This window comes from Podarcis raffonei, chromosome 5 (assembly GCF_027172205.1).
Source record: "Podarcis raffonei isolate rPodRaf1 chromosome 5, rPodRaf1.pri, whole genome shotgun sequence".
In the NCBI taxonomy this organism is placed as follows: Eukaryota; Metazoa; Chordata; class Lepidosauria; order Squamata; family Lacertidae; genus Podarcis; species Podarcis raffonei.
Window position 1 is genome coordinate 6,648,272 of NC_070606.1, and position 16,778 is coordinate 6,665,049.

Below are 16,778 nucleotides of genomic sequence, written 5' to 3' on the forward strand. Positions count from 1 at the left end.
TATCCATACAACTTAAGTACACTATAAATGCAAAACAACAGGGATGATTTATTCAGAAAAGAGCAAGCAAACCTAAAATACAGGGGAAATAATTCAGAGTTATTGTAAAATTTCACCTACATTGCAACAAAAAGTTCACAATAAGGTATATTAGCTCTCAACCTACACAGAACTCTTACCGAGCCTGAGGAATCCTGTGTAATATAAAAGCTTGCACATCAAGTTTTTAAATTAAGGTTGTTTATATTAATGGACCAACACTGCATATTTTTCAATATAAATGCATCATGCCTTTTCATAAAACACACGCACTCACACACACAAAGAGCAAAAGCAGAAACCTGGAAGTATAAAATGCAAAAGGTAGAAGGAATAATACTGGCTGCTTTATAAAGGCTAACGTTAATGCAAAATGGTGGAGCAAGAATGCTGGGAGACGAAGCTTCCCTGTTTTTAAACAGCTACACTGGCTGTTTTCCAAGCCCAGTTCAAGGTGCTCATTTAGATGGTTAAACCCCATGCTCTAAAATGAGCACCTTTGAAGGTGACCTGGAAACTACAACTAATCCAGAATGCGGTAGATAGACTGGTGACTAGGAGCGGCCGCCAAGACCACATAACACTGGTCTTAAAAGACCTACATTGGCTCCCAGTACGTTTCCGAGCACAATTCAAAGTGTTGGTGTTGACCTTTAAAGCCCTAAATAGCCTCGGCCCAGTATACCTGAAGGAACGTCTCCACCCCCATCATCCAGCCCAGACACTGAGATCCAGCGCCAGGGGCCTTCTGGCGGTTCCCTCATTGCAAGAGGGGAGGTTACAGGGAACCAGGCAGAGGGCCTTCTCGGTAGTGGCACCCACTCTATGGAACAGCCCCCCCAGATGTCAAAGAGAACAACAACTACCAGACTTTTAGAAGACATCTGAAGGCAGCCCTGTTTAGAGAAGCTTTTAATGTCTGATATATTACAGTATTTTAATATTTTTTTGGAAGCCACCCAGAGTGGCTGGGGAAGCCCAGCCAGATGGGTGGGGTATAAATAATAAATTATTATTATTATTAAAACCCTCCAGGCACTTCCTACATGGGATGAGGTACACGGTGTGAGGGTTTGGAAAAGGGCCTTTTCCGTTGTGGCTCCTTACATGCAGAATTCTCTCCCTACGGAGGTGCTTTGTCTCCTCTTATAGCTTCTGCTGGCGCATCAAGATGCATATTTTGTGGCGGGAGAGCATGTGGAGGAGAGACCTCATTGCTGCTACTGTTACTGCTGACAGTATAACTGTCATTTGTTGTGTGGTTTTAATAGATAATGGGCTAGCTTTTTAAAAGAGTGGTATATACATCATCTCTGTTTTGTTTTGTTTTTTAAAAAGCAGAGACATCACCTTGCCAACAAAGGTCCGTATAGTTAAAGCCATGGTTTTCCCAGTAGGGATGTATGGAAGTGAGATTGGACCATCAAGAAGGCTGATCGCCAAAGAATTGAGGACGTTTTTTATGTATGCTACAACAGCAGCAAGAGTTTTACTAGCAAAGTATTGGAAGACACAAGAACTACCCACGCTGGAAGAGTGGCAGACGAAGGTGATTGACTACATGGGACTGGCAGAGATGACGGGCAGAATCCGTGACCAAGGGAAAGAGATGGTGGAAGAAGATTGGAAGAAATTTAAATTTTATCTTAAAAATTGTTGCAAAATTACTGAGTGTTAAAATGTCATGGGTAAAGCATAGCAGATTTGCAGCAATAAATGACTGGACAAGAGGAAAGAAAAGGGTTAAAGAAAGGGATTTATAAGTAATTTAGATCAGGGGTTGCTGAAAAAGTTTAAAACAGGGATGCAGAAAAGGGAGGCATGGGGAAGTCGTTGAAATTGGGTATAAGAAAAAAAGACTATGAAATTATACATGTTTATATGTTTGTTTGCTGTGTATTGTTGTTTGTAATGTCTTATATTATATGTTGAAAAACCAATAAAAATTTATAAAAAAAAAAAAAGATCGCCAAAGAATTGATGCTTTTGAATTCTGGTGCTGGAGGAGACTCTTGAGAGTCCCATGGACTGCAAGAAGATCAAACCTATCCATTCTGAAGGAAATCAGCCCTGAGTGCTCACTGGAAGGACAGATCCTGAAGCTGAGGCTCCAATACTTTGGCCACCTCATGAGAAGAGAAAACTCTGTAGAGAAGACCCTGATGTTGGGAAAGATGGAGTGTGCAAGGAGAAGGGGACGACAGAGGACAAGATGGCTGGACAGTGTTCTCGAAGAGACCAGCATGAGTTTGACCAAACTGCGGGAGGCAGTGGAAGACAGGAGTGCCTGGCGTTGCCTGGTCCAGGGGGTCAAGAAGAGTCGGACATGACTAAATGACTAAACAACAACAATATACATCATCTAAATAAAATATATTTTTAAATCTCTTTGATGATTTTGCTGCAAGAGACAATGGCTGTGTTCCCTTGCCCATTTACTGAGCACTGACTGCAGTTCCAGTTCTGGTTGTTTTGTTAATTGATTTGACATAAAGATATGTACCAAGTAACATATAAACATGTAAACAATAACAGAACCATGCATGGAGCATATTCAGTATAAAAACAAAACGAATTGCAAGTACATATAGCCAAGTTTTAAAAGCCTAGCTACTGGGTTTTTAACGTTATCTGGACAATGTTATCCAAAATGCACATGTATCCTGCACTATGTTATAAAATACTACTGTTTCTCAAACCAAATTCACACTAATTGAAGTCCTTAAGTCATTCCGAGAAAGTCTCTAACCAAGGTGTGAACACCTTTGCATAGGCTAAAGACATCCCACCCCCCATCAAGGCCCCCTGGTGGGAACACAAAACAGAAATGAATCTGACACTAAATAAGTCATGCTGATGTGAACATTTTTGGGGTTGGGGGGAGGCTGGAGCTGAGGCATGCCTGGAGGGGGAATAACACTAAGGCATTAGTGTGGCAACAGCCTACTGTTGCCACCCCTTTGGAAATAGTTTGCGCTGGTCCTATGGGCTAATCGGGAGGCGAGGTCCGAGTACAGTCCGAGGTCGAAGGTGTAGTATGGAGGCAGTCCGTAAAAGTTGAAGCTGGATGCAGGGCAGGTAGTCGGGTGAGGTCAGGAGCTCTGGCAGGATAGCAGGACAGGGTTCAGGCAGGAATTGTCAACCAATGAAGTTGCTTCCGCAACTTGGGACTGGGGCTGGCTGGCTTTTATCTGCCCCGAGGCATAGGGCGGCCCCAGTCCACAAGTGACTCGCCTCTCCTGGCCTGGAGGCGAGCACTCCTCCTGTGGGAACTTAGTTCCCTCCGCCTCTCTGCCCTGAGCCTCTGCAGCTCAGGAGAGGCTGGAGGGTTACCAGACCCAGAGGCAACCTCAGCTTCCCTTGATGGGGCTGAGAGTGGAGCAGCTGCAGGCAATGGGTCCTCCATCACCTCAGGAGCCAGAGCAGACTCAGCTGGTGCCTGCACCTGAGGATCCAGCACAGGTGAGGACCCTTCAGGCTCAGGCCCCAGCCCCGGCTCAGCTGGTTCTGGAGGCGGGGAATCCTGTGCAGGCTGGGATTCCTCAGGTTCAGCCTCTGAGTCTGAATCCCAGGCCATCACATAGCTGTTGGAAATATCTGAAGAAGTGTGCATGCACACGAAAGCTCATACCAAGAACTAACTTAGTTGGTCTTTAAGGTGCTACTGGAAGGAAAAAAATTTTTTGTTTTGACTATGTCAGAGCAACACGGCTACTTTTCTGTAACTGTTGAAAATAGTCATTCTTCAGCAATGATCTGAATTGTACACAAGGGATTTTATTAGCTTTGTAAAATCAGTTCGTAACTTACTAAATACGCCAAAGGTAATAGATGGCCTAGAAAAAAACCTAGCAAGCTAAATACAGATTTAAAGGGTTTTTTCTTTTCTTTTTTAGATCTTTAATGCAGTGTTCCACCACAAGCCCAAACCCACTTAATTTCAAGTCATTTTCACTTATTGCAGTGAAACAGATCCCATGGGAAATATCTCTCACTGCTGGCACTTGCCAGAAAGAGATTTGTTGACCACTGGTTTTGGAAGCAGGGAAGGAATTTTGCAGACTCTCAAATCCATCCCCTGATCCCTTAATGATAGCCAAAGACTTCCTTCAAAGACGACACCAGCATTTAGCCCTTTAGTCAAGAGGGATCGCAGCAGGCAGTCAAGTCGGCTCCAGACCAAGGTGGAATCAATGCTCGGCTCAAATTCTCTCACCATCACCACATGAGAAATGATTTGCCCATGATTCTTACCCTTAGTCTATTATTATTTTAAAAATATTAATAATAATAATACCCACCCTTAGGTCCCAGGGTGAGTTGCAACATTAAAGCACAATATCACATATATAGCATTTTTTTTAAAAAAGAAGTCTGCCATGTGGAAGAAAAGATCAACTGTAATCAACCTCAGCTGGTCCAAATTATGAAAACGTTACGAAATCAAACTACTGGCATAGAAGAAACAACTTTAAATTTGTTCCTTGATTTAAATTTGATAGTTAATTCTAACAGCACGATCCTAATCATGTCTACTCAGAGGGAGTCTCATTGAGTTCAATGGGGCTCCTCCCCAGTAAATCTCAGAGCATCTTACAGGAATTCCACGTTTACATTAAGGAAGCATGGGTGAGGTGCAGAAGATGAAAATTTATGATAGCAAAATATTGGGCTTTTGAATCCTATGGATTCAGTGAATGGGGTGGTAATGGGCAGAGAGAACACAAGAAAGAACCTGCTGAGGAGATTTCACCCCTCCCATATCCAAGAATCTGCTGATGTTCTCTGCTGATTCTCCAGAGAGGAGGGGGCGGTTTCTGCTCTCTACTTATCCAGCCTCACATCAAAGTGTCGGAGAGAGAGAGACTGAGTGTTAGAAAGAGATCATGTGTATAGATAAGGTTGCTGCTAAGAGCACCTGCAGACACTCAGTGCAGTTCAGCTTTTTCGTTTAGACCTCATTTAGCTCTGTATATAGTTGTGTATTATAGTTGTAGATAGAATAAAGAAGATATTCTACAGAGCTGCTCTCCGAGTCGTTTATGCTCTTCTAGACTCTGCTGTACTCTGCTGTGCGACGACTGTCTTCTTGTGGAAGTGAATCCGGTGCTCACAACTCTAAGCTGTGAGTCCACAGCACTTTGACCTGTTCCTGTGGAGAAGGTGGTCTCTGGAAATGCTTCCCAGCTCGCCTAGCCCAGTCGGGGCTGAGTGGATGAGTCCAGTTGGTGACACTGGCTCAACAAGGGTGGTGCTGACACCTGCAGGGTCAGGCCAATGGCCCAACTAGTCCAGCATCCTGTTTTTCCCTCATTAGGGAAAACCGCAGACAGGACCAGAGGCCTCTCCTCTCTCCTGCGCTTTCCAGAGAATTGTGCTCGGAAGCTAAGTGCCTCTGACCACTTCCATCATCTCTCCAATGGAAAGCAATCTCTTCACAGGTCTTGGACAAGGGAAGGGGGAAATGGGAGGATGCTTCTCATTTTCTCTTGGTAGGTAACCCCATTGAAGGTGAATTCCTGACTAGGTGCAGCTCACTTCCAGAGAAGGCGAGGAAGAGGAAACTGTGAAAGGGCCAGTCCATTTTGACAGGCAAAATGAAACGCTCTGGGACCTTTTATAAAGCAACAGCAAGTGCTGGCTTGCCTCTTTGTTTCTAACATTTGCCTGACTACTTTTCAGCACAGATGCAGCCCAACTGCTAAATAACTTTAATAAGGTGCATGTTGCTCATAACTCTGTGTGTCAGGAAAGGATCAACGCAGAAACTTCTAAAGAAACCTGCCGTTTCCATCACCAGAATCAGAAGAGAAACGGAGTTATGATTCGTCTATTCACAAGGAGGCCTAGAAACTCACACGGGGGGCAGAGAAACAAGCTAACAGATCTGTGAGCTTAGAAGGATGAGCTATTGGATTTGGGGAGTGTCCTTGGCGGTTATTGAGCCCAACCCTGCTCAGTGCAGGGATCTCGAAACTAGAGCATCCCTGAAAGCGGGCAGTTCTTGCCATTTTAAAGTTTTGTGCAATTTGCCATTGGTTGCCAGCTCATTTCCAGACCCAGTTCAAGATGCTCACATTGGTGCTGGAAGCCCTAAATGATTTGGGCCCCGAATCATTGGCAAGACCATCTCCTTCCCTACAAACCTTCTGAAATTGGGGTGGTGGCAGCTGTGAGCTGTGGAACTGCCTCCCCCCATAGATGCATCCAGCACCTCCGGAGGATGTTGAAGATGCCCCTCTTTACTCTGACTTTTGAGGTGTATATTTTCAGAATGCACCTTATTTTTTATTATTCTAAGTTGTATTAAACTGTCTTCAAATTTGCATTCTAACGTTGTAACCACCTTAGGACCTTAGGATGAAGGGCAAGTAATGAATAAATAAAAACGTAATATTCGAATAATCTTCCTTCTCTCTTGGATCAGGTTTGACCCTAGTTTAGGGTCTCCTGTCTTCTCCGCTTTCCATAAAGAGGAAGCGTCCAGCTCTGACTCCTGTCAGGGCACGCAGGGCAGGGGAACCAATATGGTGGCTGGACTGCACCCCCTCCCATCGCTGGTCATTGGCCAAGCTAGCTGAGGCTGATGGAACTGAAGGCCACTAAAGACGCCTGCTTCGTGGGAGAAAAGCAATGGCAAACCTAGACAGCATCTTAAAAAGCAGAGACATCACCTTGCCGACAAAGGTCCATATAGTTAAAGCTATGGTTTTCCCAGTAGTGATGTATGGAAGTAAGAGCTGGACCATAAAGAAGGCTGATCGCCGAAGAATTGATGCTTTTGAATTACGATGCTGGAGGAGACTCTTAAGAGTCCCATGGACTGCAAGAAGATCACACTTATCCATTCTTAGGGAAATCAGCCCTGAGTGCTCACTGGAAGGACAGATCGTGAAGCTGAGGCTCTGCTACTTTGGCCACTTCATGAGAAGAGAGACTCCTTGGAAAAGACCCTGATGTTGGGGAAGATGGAGGGCACAAGGAGAAGGGGACAACAGAGGATGAGATGGTTGGACGGTGTTCTTGAAGCTACCAGCATGAGTTTGACCAAACTGTGGGAGGCAGTGGAAGACAGGAGGGCCTGGTGTGCTCTGGTCCAGGGGGTGACAAAGAGTCGGACACGACTAAACAACTAAACAACAACAACCTTTGGAGACCCCTGCTCTGGCTACACCTGCATTAGAGATGCATTGCCAGAGGAGGTGCTGCCAGGTGTTTCTGGAGCCAGTGCCAGAGCAAGAGAGAAGCTGGAGAGCACGTCCGCTGATCAAAGCCGAGAACTTGCTGCTCCCCATCATTTGAGGGCAGGAGCCACCTGTGCTCCTCCAGAACTTCACAGAGCGTGATACCGCTGCAGAGTGAGGATTCAAAATTTTCCCCAAGAGACTGGGCACGAATCAAAATCATTTTTTTTTATTTCAAACTCCTGCTGCTCTGAATGAAGTTTGCAATGGGAATGCTACAAAAGAGGCCAGTCAGGGATCCTTGTTTGAGCACAGCGGCCAGAGGCAATTACATTACACTCCCTGAATGACAACACTTATTCCTACATCTCACAGCCAATACTTGCAAAAGAAGCAGTTGTTTTAAAACAGGCCCCGACCTGGTGTCATCCAGATGTTTTGAGCTACCATCTCCCCCACTCCCAGCCAGAACAGCAGCGCTTGGCAGGAGCTGATCACAGCTGGAATCTCAAACATCTAGAGGGCACCAGGTTGGGGAAGGCTGTTTTGAAGCCTTAACTGCATCCCCCCTGGATAGGCTGGTCCCTGGTTTCTGGCACCATCCTAAGCAACTCTCATGTGCCAGGGGGGCCACTGAAAAGTGAACTTACACAGTTACATAGTACATAGTTAAAACAAAAAAAAAAAAATTCCTTCCAGTAGCACCTTAAAGACCAAATAAGTTAGTTCTTGGTATGAGCTTTCGTGTGCATGCACACTTCTTCTTCAGCATGCACACGAAAGCTCATACCAAGAACTAACTTAGTTGGTCTTTAAGGTGCTACTGGAAGGGAAAAATTTTTTTGTTTTGACTATGGCAGACCAACACGGCTACCTTTCTGTAAATAGTACATAGTTGTTACAGATGTGTTTACCTAAATATAAATGCAACTGATAAGGCCAATCAGCTCAAACACAACTCTAAGTGTTTACTATGTGATTTGGAGGGACTTACTGGTACCTCTGGACCTTAGAACTTATTTAAGTGCACCCACCAGAAAGGTTAGACAGTTAACATCTGAGTGCCATGAAATTAACAGGAGGATGAGGGAGAATTGCCTTAATGGAGAAGTTATTCTCCACCACCCATAAATCCTCCATCCCAGTGTTAATCATCATTGGCCCTGATCTGTCCGGGGTGGGGGTCAAAAGACTTGGGTCTGCAATGTCGCTACCCAACTAACACACCTGCGCTCTTGGAAGAGAAAACACCACTTGCAGTTCAACCTGTCAAAAGCTCCCAATGGAGAGGGAAAGATTATGAGAAAAGATCTGCGAGTTGGGAATCCTTTCTCCCTCTAAGCTTTTGGGTGTGTGGGGAGGTTGAGTTTTGGTTTGACATTATGCTGCTCTAGCTCCTTCCAAAGCTAGTGCTTAGATTTATTAGCCACCCTCAACTAGAAAGCACCCACTGAGGAGCCGGACATGCTTTTCAGGCAAACATGCTCAGAAGTCACAGTAAGAACACACAAAGTTTATTATCCGAATAAAACTGCAATCAGCTGCAATCCTAGACACATGTGGTTAACCCTCTTGGGTTAAATGAGGCTTACTCCCAGCAGCTGAGAGGTGCATAAGATTTCAGCCTTAGGATCATGCTGCAAAGAAGCAGCGGCAGGTGGGATATGGAGGCGACAGACATCCTTGGAAAATAGCGAGCAGCCAAGACTCCAGCCCCCGTTTCGCCAAAACCGAATCGCAGTGGAAAATATAAATGATTTATTGTTCTCATTATTCTTATTGCTTTCCTATTGCAGAGAACTGTGCTTGGGGAAGCTTTTTTTTAATAAAACAAAATAAAGGATTTCCCTACTTTAAAAAAATAATAATATTTGACACGTCCCAGTTTGTTTGCAACAGCCACGCCGCTTGCAAGCATATTAGCGCAGCGGCACAATTGCTCAGCCAATTTGTCAGCCGCAAGACGCAATCCTTGCCCTGGAATAAGACAGCTGGGGTAGCTCGGTTGGTACAGCCAGTGGCGGACCTACATTTCGGGGGTCCTGAAGCTTGAACTGTCATGGGGGGGGGCCTTTTCAACCAGCAACTAGGTCTGGGTAACAACCCCTGTTCTCTTCTTCAGTGGGGCTGTTCCAGGACAGATCATCACACCTTGACAACAACTGTGCTACATAATCAATTTGAGTCGTGGCACTCAAATGGGGACCCAAAATAAGCAATGCGGACGGGGGTTCGAGCCCTAGTGTCGAGTGAAGAATTTCTGCCAGGCAGCGGGTTGGACTGGATGATCCTGCCGATCCTTTCCAACTTACACTTCTGTAATAATGCTGTAAGCAAGCAAGCAAGCAAGCAAGCAAGCAAGCAAGCAAACAAACAAACAAACAAACAAACAAACAGGCAAAGGCGCAACGGAGAAGGGGACCCGCGCGCGCCCCAGCTTGCCCAGCCGGTCCTTACCTGTTCCAAGCTTGAGTTCGCTCTCCCGGCTGCGCGAAAAGACGAGCGCTGTGCGCGCTGCGGAGCCTCGCCTGGCCGGGATGCTGCCCGAGCGACTCCTGCGCAAAGCCGGCTGTGCGTGGCTCTGGGCGCCGGAGAGCAGAGGGCGCGGCTGCTGCTGCTGCTGCTGCTGCCGGGCGCCGCCTCCTGCCTCGCAGCGCGCTCCTCTCGCTCGGGGAAACTTGGGGTAGCCAAGACTTCGCCGCCGCCGCCGCCTCCTCCTCCTCTTGCGCTGCTGGCGGCTCTGCGCTTCTCCTCTCCGGCTCCCGAGCTGCCCGTTTCCCCCTCCCGGCAGCCGGCGGCTCAGCGCAGCCACGTGCGGCGGCAGGAGGGAGGGAGGGAGGCGGCCGGTGCTCTCCGCCAGGCGGCTGCCCCGGGGCCGAATCCAGCCAGGCGAGCGCAGCGAGCAGCCTTCTCGCAACGGCGTCGGCGGCGTCGGAGGTCTCCGGCTCAAGGTCGCCCCACAGGCCGGGCGCTTTCGGCAGCGGCGGCGCGGAGTTGGCTGGTTGCTGCGCCAAGAAGGAGCCTTGCGCTCCTCCGAGTCGGCAGCGCGGGATCCGCCGGGGGCTGAGCGGCAGAGAGAGGGGCGCTCGGCTCGGCTGCGGGGATTTTGTGTGCTTATTTATTTTGAAAGAGTCTCTTTATGCGCAGGTGGGGCTCCGAACTGTGCCAGGGGAAGACCCTCCCCACCCCCACCCTGAGCTCCGAAGTGAAGCCTGTCCAAGTCCGGAGCAAAGGGCTGGCCTGACTTGCGCGTTTGTTTCTGCTCTGTTTCAGGAAATCTCCAACTGATCTTCCGTGCAGCCTTTGATTTACTTAGAATATTTCTTTCTCTCTCTCTCTCTCTCTCTCTCTCTCTCTCTCACACACACACACACACACACACACGGTTTTCAATTTGTAGAATCTGCCTGTATCCGATGTCTATGAAAACTAGCCCCCTCCCCACAGACGGCCAGTATTTTGCAGAAGGGATTTAGGTTTGCACTATAGGAGTCAACTCCTGGGGCCAAGGACCTTTCACCCCCACTCCCACCCACAAGAAAATATTTGAGCCCCCACCCCACCCCATAGAAAGGCATTGCCATTCCAATGATGCGCTTGTGCAACATAGTGATTATGCGGGGCTTACCTTCCCGTCCTCCAGTATTTTATTCAGCTTGGTACCGCTGGTTTGCACAGCTTAAGTGAATTAAAGCGATCTGTCACTCCGCTGCTTTTTGTCACTCTTTGTTGCTGTTGGTGCAACTGGCTCTCCATTGGGAAGAATGGCAGGATACACAGGGAGTTAATAATAATAATACCCTTTTGGAAATGGACTGGTGTTGTTGGTCTGGGGCCCTGCCTCATGGCCTCCCCCTCAGAAGGAGAGGGAAAGAGATGCATGAGAAAGATGCTAATTGCAGGGGCCATGCTAATCTTCTCTGTATCGTTCCAATTTTAGTATATGTGCTGCCGAAGCGATTTATTCATATGTGGTGGGAGTGTAAGAAGGTGAAGGGGTTCTGGGAAATGATATATAATGAGTTAAAGAAAATGCTGAAATATAGCTTTGTAAAGAAACCAGAAACCTTCTTACTGGGAATAACTGAAAATGAAATAAATAAGAGGGACTGTAAACTCTTTCAGTACGCAATAACAGCAGCGAGAATATTGATGGCCCAAAAATGGAAACAAGAAGAACTACCGACTTTGGAAGAATGGAGAACAAAACTAACAGACTATGCAGAACTGGATAAATTAACTGGAAAAATCAGACTTCAAAGAGACCATAATTTCCTAGAGGACTGGGGAAAATTCAGAGAATATTTGAAGACTGTATGTGAGGAACAAACAACGCTAGTGTGTTTTAAAGAAGCTTTGTGAAAAAATAAGGAATATTGCAAGAATGTAAATGAGGACAGAAAATTTTTACTTAAAGGCGATATTATAATTAAGGAATGTGAAGATAGAAATTGAACTACGGATGATTGTCAGAGGAGTTGAGGGAGGTTCAATAAGTCAAAATATGTGATTTGGAAACTTGTATGATTGGAGATATTATGGAAAAATTTAATAAAAAATCTATTAAAAAAAGAGAAAGATGCTAATTGCTGAGAGCGGAAGACAGGTGTGGAGACTCTGGCTCTCCAGATGTTGCTGGACTACAACTCCCATCATCCCTGACCGTTGGCCCTGTTGGTCTGAAGCACAGAGAGCCCAGCGATGTTAGGGAGGTCATAGCCTTCCAACATAAAGGAAGAATGCAGGCTTCCCCAGCCAGATGCTTCCAGATGTCTTGCACTACAACTCCCAGCAGCCCCAGTCCCTGTGGATGTGCTGGCTGAAGGTAGTTGTAGCCCAAAAGTTCTGAAGATACCAGATTGTGGAAGTCTGGGATAAGAATATAGTCCTGGTGGTTTAAACCTTAGCAGGATAGAAAGTGCTGCTCACTCCAGTTCTCCAGCTTCCGGCTTTTTGGCCTGAAATTCACTTACCGTATTTTTTGCTGTATAAGACTCACTTTTTCCCTCCTAAAAAGTAAGGGGAAAGGTGTGAGCGTCTTATGGAGCGAATGCAGGCTGCGCAGCTATCCCAGAAGCCAGAACAGCAAGAGGGATTGCTGTTTTCACTGCGCAGCGATCCCTCTTGCTGTTCTGGCTTCTGAGATTCAGGATATTTTTTTTCTTGTTTTCCTCCTCCAAAAACTAGGTGCGTCTTGTGGTCTTATAGAGCAAAAAATACGGTATGTCTGAACCATTAAATCCAGCAAAACGAAAAACGAAAAAGCCCCCCCCCATTTATTCACACTTTTCATGACAATTTCTTGTGCAAAATTGGACCACACCAGCCAAACCTCTTCCCATCTGGTTGCACGTAGATTGTGGGGACATTGCATATTCCCAGCCTTCAGTGTTTTGTATGTGGGAACACACAATCCTTGCCTAAAAGCCCTGTTTACCAGTATATTGCTATGTGGTTGGACATATATGGTGCAGGGGTTGTCAGGAAGCTGACACTATGGGTGCAACAGATGCTCCGTCTCAGTCCTGTTCATGCTTCACAGTTTCAGAGTTGCCTGGATTGCCCGTTTGCAAAACAGCTGCCCTGTCAAAGCTTCCGTTTAACTCTTTGTTTGAGCTAAGTCCTCAAAGGATGGAGTGTTATGTGCCGAACGTGAATGTGTGACTCATTCCATATTGTAAAAGTCCTCTCTGGAGCTGGGGTTGCAGGAAAACAATGACCACTCAGTACTGGAATGATAGTAAATCAACAGCAACAGGAACTTCCAAACATAAGATGTACAAGTAGGAAGTGGGAGAAGGAATGAGGGAGGAAGCCTCTTGCCCGGCGCATCACAAAGTGATCATCAGCCGCAGGGAGATTAAACTCAGAAAGAGTTTCCTTTCTATCTGAGCCTGTTGTTCCCCCTCCTGCAACTACTGCAGGGACAGAGAGAGACATTCTTCCTTCATCACAGACACCGACAAAAGGATAAGAGCATGGAAAGAGGCTTGCCCAAGGCCTCTGTGGCCCCGCATCCTTACTCCCACAGAGGTTCACCATCTGTCTCTCTGAAAACCCCACAAGTGAGTCAGGAGGGGTTCTCAGGGTACATCTTCTGTGGCTGCTTCCCAGCAATGGCTGCCCCAGATCCAGAAGGCACCATGTAGCCATCATGACTCCCAAAGTCTGGGAGCACCCACCCAGAAGGCCCTCAGCCAACAGCCCATAAAAAATGGGCAGCCAGACTGAAAGAAGGGCCTCACCAAAATATCTTGGAGCCTGGGCAGGTTCATACAGGAGTCCTTCAGATATCCTGGGCCCAAAGAGTTTTACATGGAGTAAACTCCTCAAATAGTCATGCACATTATTGTCAGTGGGTTTGTTCTCACTACTGTTGGGCACTATCCATTGTGTTAGTATGTATATTATCTAAAACACAACTCACAGTTTGAAATTCAAACAGCTGCTCTGCCTATTTGCAAAGGAGGGTAAGGGAAATGCAGACTATACTATAATGCAATCTATGCCTTGGAGTTTGAGATATCAGAATGGAAGTTGCTGTGCATAGTCAAAATACCGTCCAGTGTTTCATTTTCAAGACCCACTTAAATCTCAACACGCATTTTATGTTAAGGCAGGAAAGATGCAACGCGGAAGTTCCATTGGAAAGATCAAAATGAAACTTGGTATGCAATATTATTAGGCCATAAGGACGTTCACTCACTGACATTTCATTTGAGCACAGCCTTTTATGGAGGGAATTAAAGGCAAAATGTAAAATATATTGCCTTGAAATATGTGAAGTGAGATCTCTCACACATGGAGCTTCACCTGTGCTACTGATTTAATTTAACCAGATTAAAAAAATATTTATTATACAGCGTTTACCACACTTATGTTGTAGACAATATGGTTATGATATTTGCTTCTTTGATACAATTTTTCTTAATTTGACACCCACATAAAGAACATGCTTCTCAGTCAGAAGATGCTGACCATCTTTTGGCCAGTTGCCATTTATAATGCAATTTCATATTCCCAAGTGGCATGTGAGAGAAATCAACATTTTGGATCAACAGCAGTGAATCTTACATTGGAATTGGATGGAGGGCAGATCTGGACAGATATTTGTGGCCTTAGGCAAGGGATGAAATGGCACCTCTCTCTTCAAAGTTCTAAACATGCAGGACGGAGGAGTCATTTCACCCTCTGCCTCAGGCAACAAGCATCTCAGACTCACCTTGTCCAAATCTGTCCTCTCGTGCCAATGTAATTAACTAGACTAATGGAGGGCCCGCCCTTTGCGCACTTAATCTATGTGTTTCATGTCAGCAAGATAAATGCATTATTTCAAGTCTAAAGGTAAAGGACCCCTGACAGTTAAGTCCAGTTGCGAACGACTCTGAGGTTGCGGCGCTCATCTCGCTTTACTGGCCAAGGGACCCGGCATTTGTCCACAGATAGTTTTTCCAGGTCATGTGGCCAGCATGACTAAGCCACTTCTGGCAAACCAGAGCAGCGCACGGAAACGCCGTTTACCTTGCCTCCAGAGTGGTACCTATTTATCTACTTGCACTTTGATGTGCTTTCGAACTGCTAGGTTGTCAGGAGCTGGGACTGAACAACAGGAGCTCACTCCGTCATGGGGATTCGAACTGCCGACCTTTTGATCAGCAAGCCCAAGGCTCAGTGGTTCACACCACAGCGCCACCCGCATCCCATTTCAAGTTTAAGAAAGTGCAATAGACCCTTTTAGAAAGGCTAAATGAAACCAGCCAGTCCTTTCCAAAGTGACCAACAATCTACCAAACAAAACAAAACTAAACCCCAAGAAACAAAAATAAATGAAGAAGGACTATGGGTGGGATGTTAAAATTAGCATAGTTCAAATAACAATATTATTATTTAAACTTTGACTCATGCTGCATGCATTGTTTGTACAAATGCTAGGCATACCACAGTAATCCACCAGGTTTGATTTCTGATGCAGATTTATTCTGCTGACAGAGACAAGTATCCCAGACCTTCCATACATCCAATTTTATCTATTTTTTGAAGTGGGGAAAAAAGCATCAGCAGCTGGAGCCGTAGACTCTTCTGCTTGCGACTAAGGTGGGGGAATGGGTTGGATATGTAACATCTTGCACAAGCTTGGAGGATTGTGTATAAAAGCTGTAAAAAGAAGCCGTGAAACTGATAAGCTTTCCCTGCCCACCCGCCCTCAAGCAGCATGCCAGAGAAGTCCTTTTCCTGTAAACTGACAATGTGTTTGAAACCATTTGCCAAGTCCATCTTAGGAGAAATTTATGGCCCAGTGAGAAAGTGGCTTGGTTTTTAAAATTATTATCATCAGAATTTCTCTCTGTTTCTCATTTTTCCAGTTCCCCACATTTCCACACAAGTTTGTAAAAAATAAAAGGAAATAAAATAAAATGCAGGGGCGTAGAATTGGGGGAGGATGCCAGGCTGATTGCCCTGGGCGCATTTTGGAGCGGGTGCTTCTCACACTACCCTCCCTGAGCCAGCTGTGCATGGCTCTGTCTCCAGAGCCGCTTGGAGAGGGTGGCATGAGAAGGACCCCACTCTCACAAAGCAGGGAGGTCTGTCCTGGCGCAGCAGGCTCTGTTCACCCTCCGCACCCCACCATGGAAACATTCCTTGCAAAGCCACTCAGGAAGGGCGCATGAGAAGGATGCAACAGCCTTGCCTGGGATTGAAACCTGGGCACACAGCTGTTGCAGCCATCTCATTCTTCCCTCCCAAGCAACTGGTGTGTTATTTCAGTCCAAAGAGGCAGCTAGGTGATTCTGCTTTGTGTGAAAGGGTACCCAGTTGGCTCACAGGAGAAGGCAGGCTGGCCAATAAAGCAATTTTTGAAACAAGTCCAGCTCTGTAGAAATTTTCTAATGCAGTTTCATAAATGAAGGTGGGAGAAGTGAAATCTCTTTGGAATAACACTGGATTTTGCTTCCTTTAAGGCTCCTAACTAATCTGAAGGAAACAATAAACACTAAAGTGGTGCCTTGGTTCTCAAACGCCTTGAAGCTCAAACGACTTGGAACCCAAACACTGCAAACCTGGAAGTAAGTGTTCCGGTTTGCTAACTTTTTTCGGAAGCCGAACATGCTCCGTTTTGAGTGTTACACTCCCAATTTGAGTGCCACACTTCTGTTTTGAGTGTTACGCTGAGGTCTGTCTGTTTTTGCTGCTTATTTTGGGTTTTTGTTTTTGCAGCTTTTGTTTGTTTGTTTTTGTGACTGTGTGGAACCCAGTTCAGCTACTGATTGATTGTGTGACTGCAGTACATTGTTTATTGCTTTCATTTTATGGATCAGTGATCTCATTAGATAGCAAAATCCATGTTAAATGACTGTTTTAGGGGTTGTTTTTAGAAGTCTGGAACATATTAATCCATTTTGCATTACCTTCTAGGAGAAAGTGTGCCTTGGTTTTGGAACACTTTGCTTTTGGAACGGACTTCTGGAACAGATTAAGTTTGAGAACCAAGGTACCACTGTACTGAGAAACAAGGAGATGAAGACAGAGAGGCAAGGGTCAGGAACTTTGTGGGGC

General features: G+C 45.9%; 1 protein-coding gene and 1 pseudogene across 1 annotated transcript in view; both read right to left on the reverse strand.

Annotated features, from left to right (window-relative positions):
* The window catches only part of SEMA3D (semaphorin 3D), a 192,611-nt gene extending 182,707 nt beyond the window's left edge, over positions 1-9,904 (reverse strand). The window contains exon 1 of the mRNA XM_053387700.1: positions 9,681-9,904. The gene's annotated coding sequence lies outside the window, so the exon portion shown is untranslated. The remainder of the gene's footprint in view (positions 1-9,680) is intronic.
* A 1,216-nt stretch (positions 9,905-11,120) lies between these two features.
* Positions 11,121-11,183, reverse strand: LOC128414969 (uncharacterized; annotated as a pseudogene).
* Positions 11,184-16,778: the final 5,595 nt, after the last annotated feature.